This window comes from Sciurus carolinensis, chromosome 8, assembly GCF_902686445.1.
Source record: "Sciurus carolinensis chromosome 8, mSciCar1.2, whole genome shotgun sequence".
Classification (NCBI taxonomy): domain Eukaryota; kingdom Metazoa; phylum Chordata; class Mammalia; order Rodentia; family Sciuridae; genus Sciurus; species Sciurus carolinensis.
Genome location: NC_062220.1, coordinates 89,446,301 through 89,464,329, shown reverse-complemented (window position 1 = coordinate 89,464,329; position 18,029 = coordinate 89,446,301). Strand labels below are relative to the sequence as shown.

General features: G+C 42.5%; 1 long non-coding RNA gene across 1 annotated transcript; it reads left to right on the top strand.

Moving 5' to 3' along the window:
• Window positions 1-492: 492 nt before the first annotated feature.
• LOC124991775 (uncharacterized) lies at window positions 493-10,578 on the top strand. The gene is made up of 3 exons (XR_007109942.1): window positions 493-656; window positions 1,988-2,030; window positions 10,482-10,578. It is a non-coding gene; the product is annotated as an uncharacterized LOC124991775 (long non-coding RNA).
• Window positions 10,579-18,029: the final 7,451 nt, after the last annotated feature.

The following is an 18,029-nucleotide window of genomic DNA, read 5'->3' as shown; positions in this document are numbered from 1 at the left end:
CACTGAGTTACTTTGAGAACATAGTAGTGAACAAGACAAAGTGACTACCTTGGGAAATTCATGTTTCAGAGGAGAGAAAGATGAACAAAAATGTCTAACACAATCTAATGTCGCAAAATGGTAAATCCAATGAAAAAAGTGAGGCAGAGTCAGAGTTGAGTGAGTGGCAGCTGTTCTCTGGGAACTGAAACTGAAGGCCCAGCTGAAGAGCAGAGAGCCAAGTCAGTAAGTACTTGAACAGAAGATGCTCAAGGGAGTAATCTTCCAGGCAGTCTAGAGGCAGGACTGTGCTTGCTATCTTGAAAATCCGGAGAGTCCCGAGTATCTGGAGTGTGCCAAGTGAGGGGGAGAGTCATGGGAAATGAGGGTGGAGGAAGGCAGGGGCCAGAACTGTAGGACTTGGCGAGTCACACGAAGCTCTAGAGTTTTCCTGTGTGTTTAGCTGGAGAGGAGATTGTGGTGGGTGGGGAGAGCATTGAGGCAGGGAGGACACTTAGGAGGCTACTGGGTAGCTCAGGCCAGAGATGATGGTGGTTCAGACCTCAGAGATGGGGCAGATGAAAAGTGGTCCTATTAGAGACAACAGAAATCACTGAGAAACTACGTGAGAGAAAGAGACATCAAGAAAGGCTCCTGCTGTAAGGCCAAGCCTGGAGGTAAGTAGTGGAGCCACTTCCATGGAGGGACAGACTGCAAGGAAAACACACCAGGGGAGAAAAATCAGTGGTTTGGCTTTGACCACACTAGGTTTGAGATGTCTGTTAAATGTTCAGGTGAAGGTCTCAAGCAAACCGTTGGGTGTATGGGTCTGAAGCTTGGGGAAGACCTCAGGGTCTGAGACACGGACATGGGGATCAGCAGCCTATGCATTAAGGACAAGGGCATGATTGAAGTTACTATATGAAGTTACTATACTATAAGTAAAGATGGAATAGAAGAGGAGGAGAGGGGAGGGAGAGGAAGGGTTGGGATTCAGGTAACAAGATCTGGCACAATCCAACATTTGACTAGATCAGGAAAAGAACTGAGCCCAAAGACTGAGGAGTATGGGGGAGGGGAAAACCCAGGAAAGGTGCTCTACAGAATGTCAAGTGAAGAAAATGGTTCAAGAGGGAGGGAGACATCTGTCACCTCCGTCATCTGTGCTGAGACTGAGAAAGATGAAGACTGGGAATGGAGCCACACAGTTGGCAGCTCTGAGGCCATTGATTATCTTGACAAGAGTGATGTTAGTGAGTGGTGGGACGGGGGCCCTGACTGGATGAGGGCAAGAGAGAGTGGGGGGTGGCAGGGGGCGGGGCACTGGGGTAGAGCACTTATGCAGCATGGGTGAGGCCCTGGGTTCAATCCTCAGCACCACATCAAAAAATAAGCAAATAAATAGACTAAAGATTAAATTCATTTTAAAGAGAGAGAGAGAGAGAATGGAGGAGGAGAGGCTCCTTCCAAGCTGATGGTGTGAGTCAAATATAAAATCTCTTTTTAGTGAGCCTTTTCATATTTATTGACACAGCTGATACAATGCATCTCCTTACACAGTATTTTATACTTACTGTGTATATTTTATCTGCTGTGATTTTTCCCCATACATTTGTGTTCTTCTATTTTTTTAAAAAAATCAAATTTAGTACTAGAAGTGTAGCTAGTGGCAGAACATTTGCCTAGAAAGCACAGTCCCAGAGTACCATGCCAGCACAGCAAAAAAAAAAAAAAGAAAGAAAGAAAAAAAAATGTAGGAAGTTGTCTAATTCTACTGGTTATCTTTCATGATACTTTTTTTTCCCTTATGCTTTTACTGCTGATTTAGTTTTCAAGCTCTTACTATTTGGTTTGTAAATAGTTTCCTTTACGTCTCATTCAAGCCTATATGACAAAGAACCTTTCTCTTTGCCCTTCCCTTTTCCCATTTTTAGTTGCAATATTTTTTTTTAATCAGGATGATGCTCATTTCTCTAATACAAAGATCAGACTATTTTTTTCTTCTTAGGACTTAGTTGAAGAAAGAAAGTCTGGAGGTGTGCCCTGGAAAGGTATATCTTGTCCCTGGCTTCTTCCTCCCTCCCTCCCTTTCTCCTTCCCAGCTGCCATGAGCTGACAGCTTTTTTCCACTGTGACCTTCTGCCATGATGCTCTGTCTCATCTCAGGCCCAGAACAATGGAACCAGCCAAACATAGACTAAAATCTCTAACTCCTTGGGCCAAAACAAACCTTTCCTCCTCCAAATTGTCTGTGTCTGATATTTTAGTCATAGTGATGAAAAACTGATGAACGCAGCCAGATAATAAATATTTCCAGCATTGCAGGCATACAATCTCTGTTACAGGTCTAGCATTGCAGAGCATAAGCAGCCATGAACAATATGTAAGAGTATGGGTACATGTTATAGTTTGGATCTTGAATGTCCCTGAAAGACATGTGTTAAAGGCATGGTCCCCAGTCTGTGGGGAGACTGTGGGACCTTTAAGAGATGGGGCCTAATTGGAAGAAGTGAGTTCACTGGGGACATGTTCTTGAAGGAGATGTTGGGACCCAGACCCCTTTCTCTCTCTCACTCTCTCCCTCTCTCTCTTTCTCTCTGTCTTTTCCCCAGTCATCATGAGGTAAAGAATTCTCCTCCAGTATGTGCTCCTGCCATGATTTACTGTGCTGCCACAGGCCCAAAGGCAACAGAGCCAAGTGATCATGGACTGAAACCTCCAAAACTGTAGGCCAAAAAAACCCTTTGTTTCCAGTGCTGATCAACTTTTAAGTTGATCATCTCAGGTACTTTGTCACAGTGATGAAAAGCTGATTGACACAGGATGGCTGTGTTCCAATAAAAATTTACTTACAAAATCAAGCAGTGCACCAGACTTGGCCCACAGGTTATGCTTTGCAAACTCCTATCTTAAGATGGCAATAGGCCAGGAGGCAGAAAGGACCGTGCAAGAGAGAAGAGAAAAACTGGCTTGAGAGCTAAGGGGACCCTGACAAAAGAAGAGTCCTTGAAGCCTTCCAGGGTTGGAAACAAGGAAATTCACTGATGTTTTTTCACAGTTAACCTTTCAGGGAGAAGAAGGTAGAAAGGTCTGTGCAGGACTCAGGGAGTAGCTCAATGGCAGAGCATGCATTGCTTAGCATGTGCAAGGTCCTAGGTTCAATTCCAGCACCACCAAAAAAAAAAAGAGAGAGAGAGAAAAGAAAGCTTTGTATAGCTAGAAAGGTGTCTCTGTCATCTCAGGATTGGCCTGCATCCATGCTGCTCAATTCAGCAGATGCTGCTGGCCAGATGCCAGCGTGTGGTCAGCTGAATGTGATTTGCTCATCCTGAAAACAGCAGGTATAGACAGCACTCTCTCAGTGCCATGGCAACCAGATCAAGGTTTGCTATAAGAGGAGGATCAGATCAGCCAGTGCATCCCTCCAGGCACTGATCCCTCAGTGTGTGCTGAGCTCCTTTCAAGCCAGACCCTGAGCCAAGTGCTTGGAATACAAAGAAGCAGCAACTCAAGTCCCTGTTTTTCAGGAGGAGACAGACGTGCACAGCAAACAGTATCATATTTGATCAAGTACTTGATCAAATGAAAGAGTGCAAGGGGAGTTGAGAGTGGCTCCTTCTCTTTGGGAGGGAGAAACTGACCCCTTGGGCCTCGCTGAAAAACTGAGCATGAGCCTGAATTTTGGAGAATCAGCCAGAGTTGACCAAGAGGATGAACTGGGGGTGGGAGTGAGAAAACAGAAGCTTGAACACTGACAGCTTTGGTGAAGGGCAAGTGTGACCAGAGCGCAGGGTCTCCAGGGTGGGGGAGATGGGCATGGGGAGGCGCCAGCCAGGTCATGCCAGACCTCTGCTGACACTGGCTTCATGGGGCCAACTCAGCCTGGTGCACACTCCAGTGGCATTTCCAGGCCACTGATACTCCCTCCTTTCTTTAAAAAAAAAAATCCTCTCTTGATACCATGATGATCATTGATATCACGAGGGCGCCATCTCCTGAGGTTTCTTCTGCACTTCTTCTTTCTCACTCTTCTCATTTACGCCGTCACTTCCTTAGGTTCTAGGCTTCTGCTTAGGTGTGTTAGGAACCCTGCATTTCTCATGTCCATCTCCCTTGGTCTTCGCATATTGCACCTTCTCCTTCCACAAGATGGGCATCCTCTATGTGTTTGGGAGTGTGGCCTGCAGAGTCTCAGTGTGGTAATCCTTATAGGAAGATGTCCCCCGTAGCCATCTATCAATCCTAGGGACAGACTGGATTGCCAGTGGTTAGTCATGTGCCTACCAGAGACCCATCATTGTGATCTGAGTGATGGAGCAATATGATTTATGATGCAGGAAATGAGAGACTCCATGATTGGCCCCATCAAAGACACAAGGAGGGGAAAGGCAGTCCCCAAAGACAGGAGGATCCAGCAGGAGGCAGGAACTATACAATAGATATAATGAAGAACTCATGACAGAGGGTTAGCCGGTAAGGGGAAAAGAAAATTCTAAAGAATACATGAGCATGTCTGTCATCCCAACAACTTGGGAGACTGAGGCAGGGGGATCACGAGTTCAAAGGCAACCTCAGCAACTTAGCAAGACCCTAAGCAACTTAGGGAGACCCTGTCTCTAAATAAAATATAAAAAGGGTTGGAGATGTGGCTCAGTGGTTAGGTGCCCCTGAGTTCAATTCCTGGCACCAAAAAAATAAAAAGAAAAGAGAAGAATGGATGAACAGATGACTGAATAAAATAAAACATGGTACTACATACTATGGAAGAGTACTCATAAAAAGGAATGAAATTCTGATACCTGCTACTGTATGGATGAAACTTAAAAACATCATGTTAAGTGAAATAAGCCAGACGCAAAACTGTAAATAGTGTATGATTTCACTCATACAAATTACCTAGAATTCACAGAAGAACAGAGATTACCAGAGGCTGGGAAGAGGGGAGAATGGAGGGTTATCATTTAATGGGTATGGAGTTTCTCTTTAGGAGGATGGAAAAGTTTTGGAAATAGTGGTGATGACTGTACAACATTGTGAATGTTCTTCATGCTGCTGGATTGTGTACTTAAAGTAATTAAAGTGATAAATTTTATGTTATGAATGTTTTACCATAATAAAAATACACAGGAGTAGGGGATATAGGTAGCAGGCACAAGTCAGAGCAGAAGTAGATCACCCCGGGAAGAAACCAGCTGGGAAAAGGCCCTCTCCAAGGATGAGAAAGTGTGGCTGCAGTCCCCGGAGAAGTCGGTGGAGGCGCAGAGGCAGGGTGGTATCAGGACACCCATCCACAGGGTGCTGACCACACTCACTAAGAAGCTGCTCTGAGAAGAGCCAGTGGCACTGGCTTCACCCACAGTGTGCTGCTGAGACTCACTGGGAAGCCACTGCGGCTTCAGTAGGATTTGGCAGAAGCCTACCAGGAGGACGCTGATAAATTTGATGGAGAGTTGGATGAGGTGCTGGCAGAACTCCATAGATGTGTTTCTGAACCCACTGGGGGAAGAGCACCCCTGGGTGTCCCATGTGCCAATCAAGTGCTGCAGGCACAAGAAGCAAGGAAAGGCACACCAGACAGAAAGGGAAGCCCTGTCCCTCCAGCACCCTCCAGTGCTTACTATCCTGCCCACTAGCAAAGAAGCATATACAGGGTCCAGTTCCAGTATCACATCAGTTCAAGGCAGACTGGATTTGGAATTCAGAAATGATGAGTTGATGACTGTCACAGTCTACCCTTTTGGCTACTCAACTTCCATTTGACCCTCCTATACAAATCTGAGCTTCTGGACAACAAGAAACAAGTCCGGTATGCTTTTAACAGGGGAAAATATTCTTGCTCTTTCCCCAAATTGAGACAACACACAGTCCCAAGAGCCACTGTATCCTTATCTCCAGTTATATTAATTACTCCTTAAATTTGATCACGCTTCCACCAAATATTCTTTTATTCAAAGATTAAATCATTAAGTGAACTTCCAACAAGTTGTATATAAACTAATAAAGGAAAGAGAGACAATTTTGGCATTTTCCCATAATTCCTCTATCAGTCTTGGGTAAGACTCTGATTGGCTCTGCTTGGGTCATGCATGTTAGAATTTGGAAAAGATCTGAAAGTTTAGTCATCTTACAATTTAATAAATTATCCTGTTAATATTTTCATGTATGTGGATGGGGAATATGAGTCTGGGTTGGAAACAAAGGTTTTTATTATTCATGACAGAAACAGATAAGAGAGGCTGTTGGTTTCCATTGGTTCCCCACACCTCCAAGTCTCATGAAGGGATGTGGAAGGGCTCTGGCAAATGCTGGGCATGCAGGTGTTCGTGTTGCAGTGAAGGAACAGTGAACTACACATCGTTTAATAGCAAGCAGTGAGCACGTTTGCTTTCTCTCTGGGGCAGGGTGATATTGCTTCACCATGGTTTTCCATTGCAATCACTTCTGTTATGGATTCTAGGTACTTCATATGAGTGAAATAATACATTATTCACACTTTTGTGTCTGGCTTATTTCACTTAACATGATGTTTTTATGTTTCATCCACATAGTAGCATGTATCAGGATTTCAATCCTTTTTATGAGTAATAGTCCATAGTATGTAGTACCATGTTGTTTTTGTCCAGGCAAATAGCAGTCAGGGCCTTGTTTTCTTGTCATCCCCAAGCATTACAATTAGGGCCCATGGTAGACTGCCTTCACAGAAATTCATCATCAGCCCTGTCTGACAGATTCTTGTCCAAATTCGAAATTTCCCATGTCAGCCACTCTGATTAATTTGAGCAACAGAGGCTAGAACCAACTCTGTTCAATGATTCCTCTGGCACTTGAAATTAAGGTACCAACAGCAGGACTTCAAGCCACACAGTAAGGTTAATCTCCAGTATCGATCTCACCCACGTCCTTCAGGGTCCCAGGATCAGCCAACTGTGAATAAGTCCCTGAGGAGACTAATGGCTCTTATTTCAGACAGTCACAATGTCATGTAATGCCACTCTAGCATCCATTACAACCCACTCAAGGGAGTTTAAACAGACTGACATTTGGTATCATTGATGGTAATTAGAGTAGGCAATAAAGGGACCCCAAAACTCCATCTCCAATGAAAAGACATTCTGTGGTGGTCCTTTCTTTCTCATGTACAAATATACAATTCAAAGGGGCATAGGTTATACTCCTTTGAGATTTATTGTTTAACTTTGTTTGGTTCACCATTACATTGGTGCTATGGGCTAGATCTGGGACATCCCCCCAAAGCCCATGTGTTGAAATTTCAGTCCCCATCGCACCAATGTTCAGAAGTGGGGCTTTTAAGAAGCATTGGATCATGAGGGCTCTGACCTCCATTGATAGCTGAATGCACCATTGGAAGGTAATGGAAACTGTAGGCAGGTGGGGCATGATTGGAGTAAGTAGGTCACTGGAGGTATGCCCTTGGGGACTATACCTGGCCCTTCCCCTTCCCTCTGCTTTCAGGGTGCCATGAGCTAATCTTCTTTTCTCTGCCACATCCTTCCACCTTCTGCCTTGCCTCAGTTCCCAGAGCAATGGAGCCAGACAACCAGGGTCTGAAACCTCTGACATCATGAGCCAAAATAAAGCCTTCCTTCTCTAAGTTGTTTGTGTCAGGTATTTTGGTCACAGAAATGAAAAGCTGACTCACACAATTGGCTTGGTTAAGTATGATGGTTAATTTTATGTGTCAACTTGACCAGGCCATGGCATTGACATATTTGGTCTATCATTATTTTGGAGTGTTTTTAGGTGAAATTTACATCTAATTTGGTGAGCTTTGAGTAAAGCAAATCACCCTCCATGACGTGATTGGAACTTATCCAATCAGTTGAAAGCCTGAGTAGAACAAAAGACTGACCTTCCACAAACAAGAGGAAATTCTGCAGCAGATGGCCCTCAGACATGAACTGCAGCAGTGTCCAGCCCCCAGCCTACCCTGTAGATTTTGGGCTTGGCCAGCATCCATAATTTGTGAGCCAATTCTTTTGGAGAATCCTGACTAATGCATTAAATCACAAGGACAGTGTCACTGAGTTCCTGCAGCCTTAACTACTACATAAGGCATAAATTAAGTTCACCTGGCATCAGGAGGAGCACATGAAATTGTATCATTCAGTTTAGAGCAGAACTGTTCTCATCCCTGTGTTTGAACAGTACGAGAGTTAGGGAAGGGAGACGTGTTCAGGAGCTATTGATGGCTTCAAGTATAGAAGAGTTCAGGACCTGCCATGTCCATGTGAACTTTCCTGGGCTTAGTGGGCAAGGGAAGCATTCACTGCACCCCTCCCCACAGCTTGTACTTCCCAGGGTCTAGGGTGTGCCTCCCCAGAGCCTGGGATTATTGTTCTCCTCCCCAATCACCACAAAATTATCATGTCCTGTCCCAGTTCCTGTAACTTCACCTTTCCTTCCATCTACAACATGCCCAGACCTTTTATTTTTCCCCATAAGTTCAAGAGTGAGGGTATAACAGGGACTAAGAGAAACTGCCTTTGACTTCTCACTTGAACCTGCAGATGCCCAATGAGAAACTAAAAGCAGAATAAAGCTTGGCATCTCTGCCTCCATTTTCTATCTGTCTCCTTTAGTACCTTGAACTTGAAGTCAGTTTCCTGCTCAACTCTGAACATAGTCATGCTGACCATTTAAGGAGCTGAAGCTGGAAATCTGCCCCCTTTAAGATGAAGACACCAAGATAAGAATAACTAAGGTATTTTCAAGATTTTCAAGGACATTGAATTGCCAGCTTTCTCAGTGTCTTTTTATAGCTCTCTAGAGTGGCACCTAGAAGTCTCCAGTCAATGCCTTATATCTTCTAGGAACAAAGGAGCTTTGCAGGCAGATCCACACAGGATGAGACTGCCCCCCTAAACAATTCGCACCCCCTTTCCAGGATCACAGATCTGATAGCTAAACCTCCTGTGCAGCACATGGAGACACCCCTAAGGACTTCTCCTGAGCCATCCAGCAGAACTAGAAGTGAGACAATAATCAACCAGACCATAGTGTAAGCAAGCCTTCTTCATGCTGCATACCTCTTTCTCCCTATCCCTAATTTTCCTCTGTTTGAACCCAAAGATCATGTCAGAACCCTGAAGATGGGGCTAAGATGCTTGATCTCACTTATCTTCCATATATGACATATTGATTAATCCTCTTTTCCTGCTTTTCATTATTATTTTTTTCCTTTGGGTTGTGTAGGGTAGGGAGTTGCTGGACCTGATTTGTGGGAACCCTCAGATTTGGGTCTCTAGCCTAGGTAACTCCTGCAGCAAGAGTAACAAATCTGCTTTCGCAACATTTAGAAACCCATGATAGTGGCTCTGTGGGCCACTGCAGGAAGATTCAGAGCACTGCATTCAACCAACTGGTCAGTGTCTTCATGGTCTGGGACCACCTCAGTTCAATAAAAACATCTAGGTGGCTGAATCAGAATTCAGTTCAGAACTCTAGGGCCATTTTGGGCCGGGCTGCCTCTGGAAAGCATGTATATACCAATCTGGACTGGTACTGCTTTTAAGGGAAAACAAGAAACACCACACCCAGGAAAGGCCAGGGTAGAGTCCTAATTTTTCAAAATAGATTTATATAACTCTCCACCCCTTGTCAGCAGTGTCTTGGTTATTCCTTAAAAAGTGACCCAAAGGGAAATGATCCCTTACTGGGGATGGCCATATTCAGTCATTGTTATTCTGCTCTGGGGGCAGACTGAGCCGCTTAACCAACAGACATTCACTTTCTCACAGTTCTAGAAGCTGAAGTCCATGGTCAGGGCCCTGGCAGACTTGGTGCCTGGTGAGGGCCTTCTTCCTAGTTTGTGGATGACCACCTTCTCACTGTCCTCACGTGGACTTTCCTCTGTGCCCCATCCCTGACTCTTTATTGTCTCTCCCTCTTCTTATAAGGACACCAGTCCTATCAGATCAAGGTTCCCCGAGTCCTTATGACTTCATATAACCTTAATGAACTCCCTAATGGCTTGTCTCAAAATATGCAGTCACATTGCAGGTTAGAACCGCAACACATGAATTTTGGGAGGACACAATTCAGTCCATGACACTGACCAAGATGTTTTATCAAGGAGCATGCACCAGGAGGAGGTGATGGGAGTGAGACTGGAAATCTTTTAAAATTACTCGTAAGGAGATGGTTCAATGCCTGAAAGACCTAATGTCTGTAGGCGGGAGGAATCAGAGAAAGCTCACCACATACCTTGACTATGGGCCCTTTGTTGGGTGACTTTACAATGAAAGGTGCATTATTGACTGTAGACAGTCTGCTGAAAAGCTGAAAATAAGACCGTATTCTTTCAAGGGCTGTGGGGTATGACCAGTGTCAGGCATGGCTGCTATCTTCCCAGTCCCAGAATAGAGCCCAGCCCATCTTGGATACTTAATAAATTAACAAACACTGGGTTTCTTAACCTTTCTTCTATATACACCCTTTGTTTGTTTGTTTAAATAGTTTTTCTCTAACTCTATTTTCAACAGGGTTGTTTCTCCTTTGGGTCATGGGAGAAGATGTGTCTCCAAAGAAGAGTCCAAGAAATTCCCCTAGAGAAAGGGAAGCTCAACTCAGGATCACTGGAATTCTTGGTATACATGAAGGAAAAGAATTTCACCCCACACCAGTCAGAAACCTGATCAGAGGTTTATTTAGGAAAGTAGGTTAACACCATCAAGGGATAATGCAGGCCATCTTGAGGGTGAGGATGTGTTTAGGGGTTCCTGGCTCTTCTTTTAAAGGAAACTTGGTGAGGGGTGGGTATGGGAAGGTATGTAGGAATGATATCAGTCTGGTGATCCCAGGCGGGTCTGACCAATCTCAGAACTCTTAGGCTGACGTGGTCCTCATAATCTAATCAGTAGATAGCACTGGAAAGTTTCCTAAATTATGGGTTCCTCAAGATATTGTATCTCAGGGGCTGGGGTTGTGGCTTAGTGGCACATGTGAAGTACTGGGTTGGATCCTCGGCACCACATAAGAATAAATAAATAAAAAAGGTATTGTGTCCATCTAGAACTAAAAAAAATTTTTTAAAAAGCTATCATATCTCTCTTTGCTTAATCTATTTATGGGGGTTAATTAAGAGTGCACAGGTAGATTTACAGATTTCCTAGGAATTTAGGAATAATAGGGCTGGAAAGAGACTGGTTAGGGATTGAGGGACATAGAAAAGTGTGGAAAACTGCTGAATTAAAACCTTATTTCCTTGTCTTTCTTTTCTATCTTCTTTCTACCTCTTATTCCGTCATACCTCACTTGTTGACATCCATGTTTCTGAGGGCTCTACCTCAGTGTGGCTCAGCTATAATTATCTTGAACTTCCATTCAGATTCAAATTCCCTGGAAAAAGAGTCTCATGACTATTAATAATATGAGGAAAAAGCCACCATGGTGGCACACATCTGTTATCCCAGCTACTCAGAAGGCTCAGGGGGAGGATGGCAAGTTTGGGTGAACTCAAGAGCACTCAACAGCTGAGCCACATCCCCAGCCCTTTTTTGTATTTCAGTGACAGGGTCTCACTGAGCTGCTTAGGGCCTCACTTAGTTGCTGAGGCTGGATTTGAACTCACAATCCTCCTGCCTCAGCCTCCAAGCTGCTGGGATTACAGGCCTGTGCCACTGCACCTGGTTCAAGGTATAATTTTTAAGAGGGCTGGATGTGACTCACTGGTAGAGTGCTTGCACAAGGCCCTGGCTTTCACCCCCAGTAGCACAAAATGATAATAACAATAATGTGAAAACTACTGGTGGTGAAGATCAATGGTAGAGCGCTGGCCTGGCGTGCATGAGGCCCTGGGTTTGATCCCCAGCACCTCAAAATAATAAACAATAACAATCTGAGGAAAGAACTAAACTACGTCCACTGCTAAGGGCTAATTCATCTATTTTGCTTTTGCTTTTGTGGAAGAAACACTAGACAATATTGTGCCTTCTAGCCAGTAACCCTGTGTCCTTGACCCATGGGTTAAAAAATAGTCACCCTCTTCCCTGTGCATTTCTGTGTAAGACATATCTCTGAAATGGCTATTTCATTTTAAAACCCTCTGCATCGTCTAAGCTGTCCTGGCCCTGAGATTTTCATTTAGCTACTATAAAGATGTGATCTCGGCCCAAGGATCCCATTCTACCCCTGCTGGGGCTCCAGTGAAATGCTCTCTGGAAACCTGCCGAAAACCAATTCAGTTGTCTAAAAGGAATTCATCTAGGGAGAGTTTGGAGAGGACTCAATTAATTGGGTGAAAGGATTACGAATTAGATTTAAGTGAGGAAAAAGCGTTCTTAAAAGAAAAAAAGATGTTTAGTTACAATGAGAAACTGAAACCTGAAGCAATCACCTTGGGAATTTTGTTCAAGAAATGAGTATTGACTACCTACTGTGGGTCAAGTGATGTACTTAATGTTAAAGATTCCATAGCCAGGTACAGTGGCACATGCCTGTAATCCCAGAGGCTCAGGAGGCTGAGGCAGGAGGATGGAGAGTTCAAAGTCAGCCTCATTAAAAGTGAGGCACTAAGCAACTCAGTGAGACCTGTCTCTAAATAAAATATAAAAAGGGCTGGAGATGTGGCTCAGTGGGCAAGTTCTTCGAGTTCAATTCCTGGTAAATCACCCCCTCCAAAAAAGTTAAAGATTCCAAATTAGATAAGACAGGCCTAGCCTGGGGAGCTCGTTGAGCAATGAAGAACATACTGGAATGTTTCAGGTGAATCTGTAAAAACTGAGATCAATAATCTACTGTATTTTAATTGCTTTTTTAATGATTATAAAAACAATGCTTATTGAAGGGAATTTGAAAAACAAGACATTAAAAATCATCTTTGATTTTGGCACTAGAACAACCATTGTAAACAATCTTACCTTTTTTGTGGGTCTACATGGTGATAATAAGCACTAACATGGATTTAACATATTCCACACATCAGGAACCATGCTAGACTCTCATTTAAACTCATCAGCCCTATGAAGTAGGTACCATCATGATCCTCATTTTACAGAAGAAAAAACTGAGGCTTTGAGAGATTAATCTGCCCAAATTTTCATAGCTAGTGAGTGGCAGAGGTGGGGCTCTCTGGAATTCTGTCATATTCCCAAGTCTCAGCCAGCCAGGGATGAAAAGAACAAGCAGCAAAGCCTTTGTCTTTCAAGGGACAGTTCTGAGCAGGCCCAGCAGCCATGACTCAAATTTAGCTTTCAGAGGACTGTCTGAAACCTAGGAGAGACAAGGGCTGACAAAGCCATATCCTAAACAAACAAACAAACACAAAACTGATCTCTTAAGAACTCTTAACAGTAGCTCCAAGGGCAGAAAGACCGCTTGGTCGCTCTGGGAGGAGACGGTTATCACGCGGGGCCTACTAATGTAGTGCTGCCACCTGGTGGAAATGGTAGTGTAGAACACCGCGTCCTGCAAGACCAACCCGGAGAAACTCTGAGATCGGGAGGAAATGTTTGGAAGTTTCCAAGAATTGAAAGTCTTGCATTAGCCCATGGGAACAAGAATTACAACTGCTACTGTGATCCCCTACCGCTCCCCACATCCTGGCAAGTCTCAAAGAACTAGATTATATATTTCACCCCGCACTTTTTTTTTTTTTTTTTTTTGGCAGTGCTGGGAATTAAACCCAGGGTCTTGCACACAGGCATGCTGGACAAACGCTACAGGTCACCAAGCTATGCCTCCAGCTCTCCTGTACTCTTAAAAACATGTCTTCTTCTATACTTTGCTCTAATGAAATTACTTCTGACGTTTAAATACCTTAAATACCTAGTAGGTGATAGTATATGATACACTTGGTCATTTTCAGGAATTATTTGACCAGCATCAAAAATCTATAAAGAAGCACAGAGTAAATGATCAAAAAGTGCTATGATTAGGTTTGTGCATTTTATCTTGTTCCTTGGGCATGAGAACAGGAATTACATCTGCATTAATTACATCTCATTAATCTCATGAATTATTTCTCATTAATTACATCTGCATTAATGAGATTAAACTTTTCAAATAAAAAAATGTATTTCAGACAGATGGAAACTCTAAGTATAAAGATTTTGCAATCTGGACCTTCTGTCAAAGATAAATAAAAAATTTATTTACCTAAATTTTTATCTGATCCAGGGTGTCTGTGAGATTAGATACATGCTGGAAGACCCAAGTATTTAAGCTAGAGTTCAGGTACTGGTTTTGAGGACTCTATCCCCCTTGAAATATTAGGCAAGATGAAATGTGTGTAAGTGTGTACCTCTTCTGGGGAGGGTTTGGGGCTTTTATCAGCTCTTTCAAATGGTCTATACCCAAAGAAAAGGTTCAAAAGCATTGCCAGGGGCCCTTCAGGGAGTCTGGAAATCATGGTGTTCTCTACAGTTGGGCAACATCGCATGCATCATTATTATTTATGATTAAAATAATTATCTTCCAAGCTGATTTGAAATAATTCATTTTTAAAGAAGCTCTCTTTTGGGATTGGCACAGCCTATACTGAGGAATCACAGTAGTAGTGAAGGGTTTGACCAAGTCAAGCGAACCCTGCAGCTGATAGCCCCGCAGGCCGATCACTGTGAGGTTGCAGTAAGATAATCAAAGGCCAAATAGGAGCCTCATGTTCTAAACTTAAGCCTGCCCATGATAGCTTGGCGACTTTGGGGAACTGATCTCCCTGGCCCTCACTTTCCCTGACTGAAACTGCCTGATGCTATGATTTTAAAGTTTCTTTTCGTCATTAGCATTCAATGACTTAGAAGGACAGTTCTCAAGTTTTTTCATTTTTAACCATCTTCAGGTTTCTGAAGATCCTCTTTGACCTCTCCATGAACTTGTAAGTTCTAGGATGTCCAAGGAGCACAGTTTGGGAAAATTAATATCTCAGGATAATCATGTAAATCATGGAATTGAGAGGGCAACTCACATTATTATTATTATTACTTGTTACAGGAATTGAACTCAGGAGCACTTAACCACTGAGCACTGAGCCACATCCCCAACCCCTCTTTTTTAAAACTATTTTTTAGATGTTGATAGATCTTTATTTTATGCATTTATTTATATGTGGTGCTGAGAATCAAACCCAGTGACTCACACATTCCAGGCAAGTGCTCTACCACTGAGCCACAACCCCAGCCCCCAGCCCTTTTTTATTTTTTATTTTGAGATAGGGTCTTGCTAAGTTGCTTAAGGTCTCAATAAGTTTATAAGGCTGGCTTTGAACTTGCAATCCTCCTGCCTCAGCCTCCCCAGCTGCTGGGTTTACAGGCACACGCCTCTGCGCCCAGGACAACTCACATAATTAAAGGAAGGGTTTTGCCAAAAGTTGTGTTCAAATGGAATTTGGATTTAAACTAAATCTAAATTAGGAGTACCTGTGCCCTTCCTTCTCAATTGATGATCACTTAGCAGAGGCTTCTCATTGAGTAGTTTGTATATTTTGCTTCGCCAGCCTGGTATACGTCTAATGAAAGAAAACAAAGATTATTGAGTCTATATGAAGTTCTAGAAGAAAATGAATGAATCTATGGTAGAAGAATCAGATGAGTAAAGAGTTCAGCCTGGACCCTTCCTCTGGAAAGATGAGACATGATCATGTAAGGCCCATTTAGAGTTACATGTGAGTGTACACCGAAGTGGGTGGTTTTTGTTTGTTTGTTTGTTTTCACTTTATTGAATTTAAATCTCACATCAGAAGAAAAAATCATCATATTCAATTGAATACTCTTCAGCCTTTTAAAAAGAAGAAAATTCTGCCACATGCTAAAACATGGATGAAACTTGAAGACACTGTGCTAAGTAAAACCAGCCAATCACGGACTCACACTGTATGATTCCATTTATGTGAAGGACCTGGAGTAGTCAAATTTGTAGAGACAGAAAGTTGAATGGTGACTGTCATGGACTGGTGGAAGGGAGGAATAGGAAATGACTATTTAATGAATATGAAGATGCAGTTTTACAAGGTGAAAGTGTTCTGGAGATACATTGCACCACAATATGAATGTACTGAACCCTACTGAATTCTATATGTACTTTAAAATGGTTAAAATAGCAATTTTTTCTCTGCATACTGGGGATTGAACCCAGGGGCACTCTACAACTGAGCTACATCCCCAGTCCCATTTATTTTTCCTTCTCAAATAGCATCTCTCTAAGTTGCCCAGGTTGGCCTCCAACTCGCAATTCTCCTGCCTCAACCTCCCAAGTTACTGGGATCTGAGGCCCAGATTAAAATAGTAAATATTATGTTATATGTTTTTACCATAATATGGGGGTAGGAAGGATAGTAGAGTGAAACAGACATTAGTACCTCAGGTACATATATGACTGCATGACCAATGTGATTCTATAACATGAACAATCAGAAAAATATGAAATTACACTCCATTTAAGTATAACCTATCAAAATGTATAAATGCATTCTACTATCATGTACAACTAATTAGAACAAATAAAAAAATTAAAAATTGAGTTTGTATCAAACTCTAGTACTGATATGCAAGATGAAGTTTTTAGGAAGAGAGTGTACTAATATCTGCTACTTAACTTGAAATGTTCCTAAGATGTAAGACAGGTGGATACAATGGATAGATTTGTGAGTAAACAAGGGGTAGGGTGGCCCTCACTATAAAATTCTTTCATCTTTGCTGTGTGCTTTAAATTTTTCATTAAAAAACACTGGAGAGGAGTTGCATTCCCAGCCCTTTTTAAGTTTTACTTTGAGTCCATCTTGGTATTTGCTGAAGTTGGCCTTGAACTTGGAATCCTCCTGCCTCAGCCTCCTGAGCTCCTGGGATTAAGCCAATGGCCCCACCTCTGGCATACATATGCACTGGATTCTTGTTTTTATTCTTTAGAGAGTGACCATCAGTTATTGAATTAACAAGTGAAGCACAAAAGCTTTGGGGTAATGTTTGCACACATTACTATTTGCTCCGTCAATCACATGCAGCCTGAATGTGCGGTGGGTGGGTGTGGAACACAAGCAGCTATCGTTGTAGAGCTCTGGTCGCTAGGCTATGTGTGTGTGTCAGACAGACTTCCCAGCTACTTACTCCCCAGCTTTCCCCTTCCCCGAGGGGCAACAGAAATTTGTTTCTTTGATTAAAAATTATAATCAAATGGGTACTAAAAGAGTAGCTGCAGATTTGAGTAGGTAAGGTGGTGGATCTGTTTTGTTGGTTTCAAAGAAATTACTCTAAGTTCAATGTGGTATATATCTATTTTGTATAATATACTGATAGGATGTTTTTCATCTAGGTAGAAAGCTATTAAATTACCATTTAACTTTATGTGCATGTCTACCCATATACATACATAAATTAGCAAATAAAATTTATGAATGGTAAAGATAGCCCCCCAAATGCTTGATCTTTGAATACCTCTTTTCTTTGCTTTTGATGTGCTTCCGAATCATTTTTGCACAAAAATTCTTCACTTCTAAACTGTTAGGACTCCTAATAATTATTATTGTTCATTGGTGTTTTTATTTTAAGTAGTGTCTGTCTGACCAAGACTATAATGATTTTCTTATCTTTAGGCACCCCTTACTTATGCTTTTATCTTTATGTATGTTCACTCATCTGATAACTCTTTTTTTTTTTTATTTTCGCATTTCCCATAGTCAAGTGCTAAAACCAAAATAGCAAAGCTGTCAGATATCTCTTGCAATGGTGACCCTCAGTGAAGGGCTATTGTGTGACACCAGCATTGGTCTACATGGAATAAACACACATCTGTACTTATCTCGAGCATACCTTCCTTTATCATGGAAGGAAGCACTCCTTTACCCAGGAAGGTATGCTAGAGATAAGTACAAATGTGTGTTTATTCCATGTTTCTCCTAACTCAATCACTACGACAACTACCTAAACACATGTTCAATGGCCTCTGCCCTCCTTGGGATCCAGATGTTAAATAAACCCTCTCCTTTCTGGCAGACACTATGGGAACACCAGACTTTGGGTGACCTGGCCATGCTGTACCTTTCACATTGTTCGAATAGAAAAAGCAGGATGTGCTTTTTTAAAAAAAGAAAAAAAAAACAA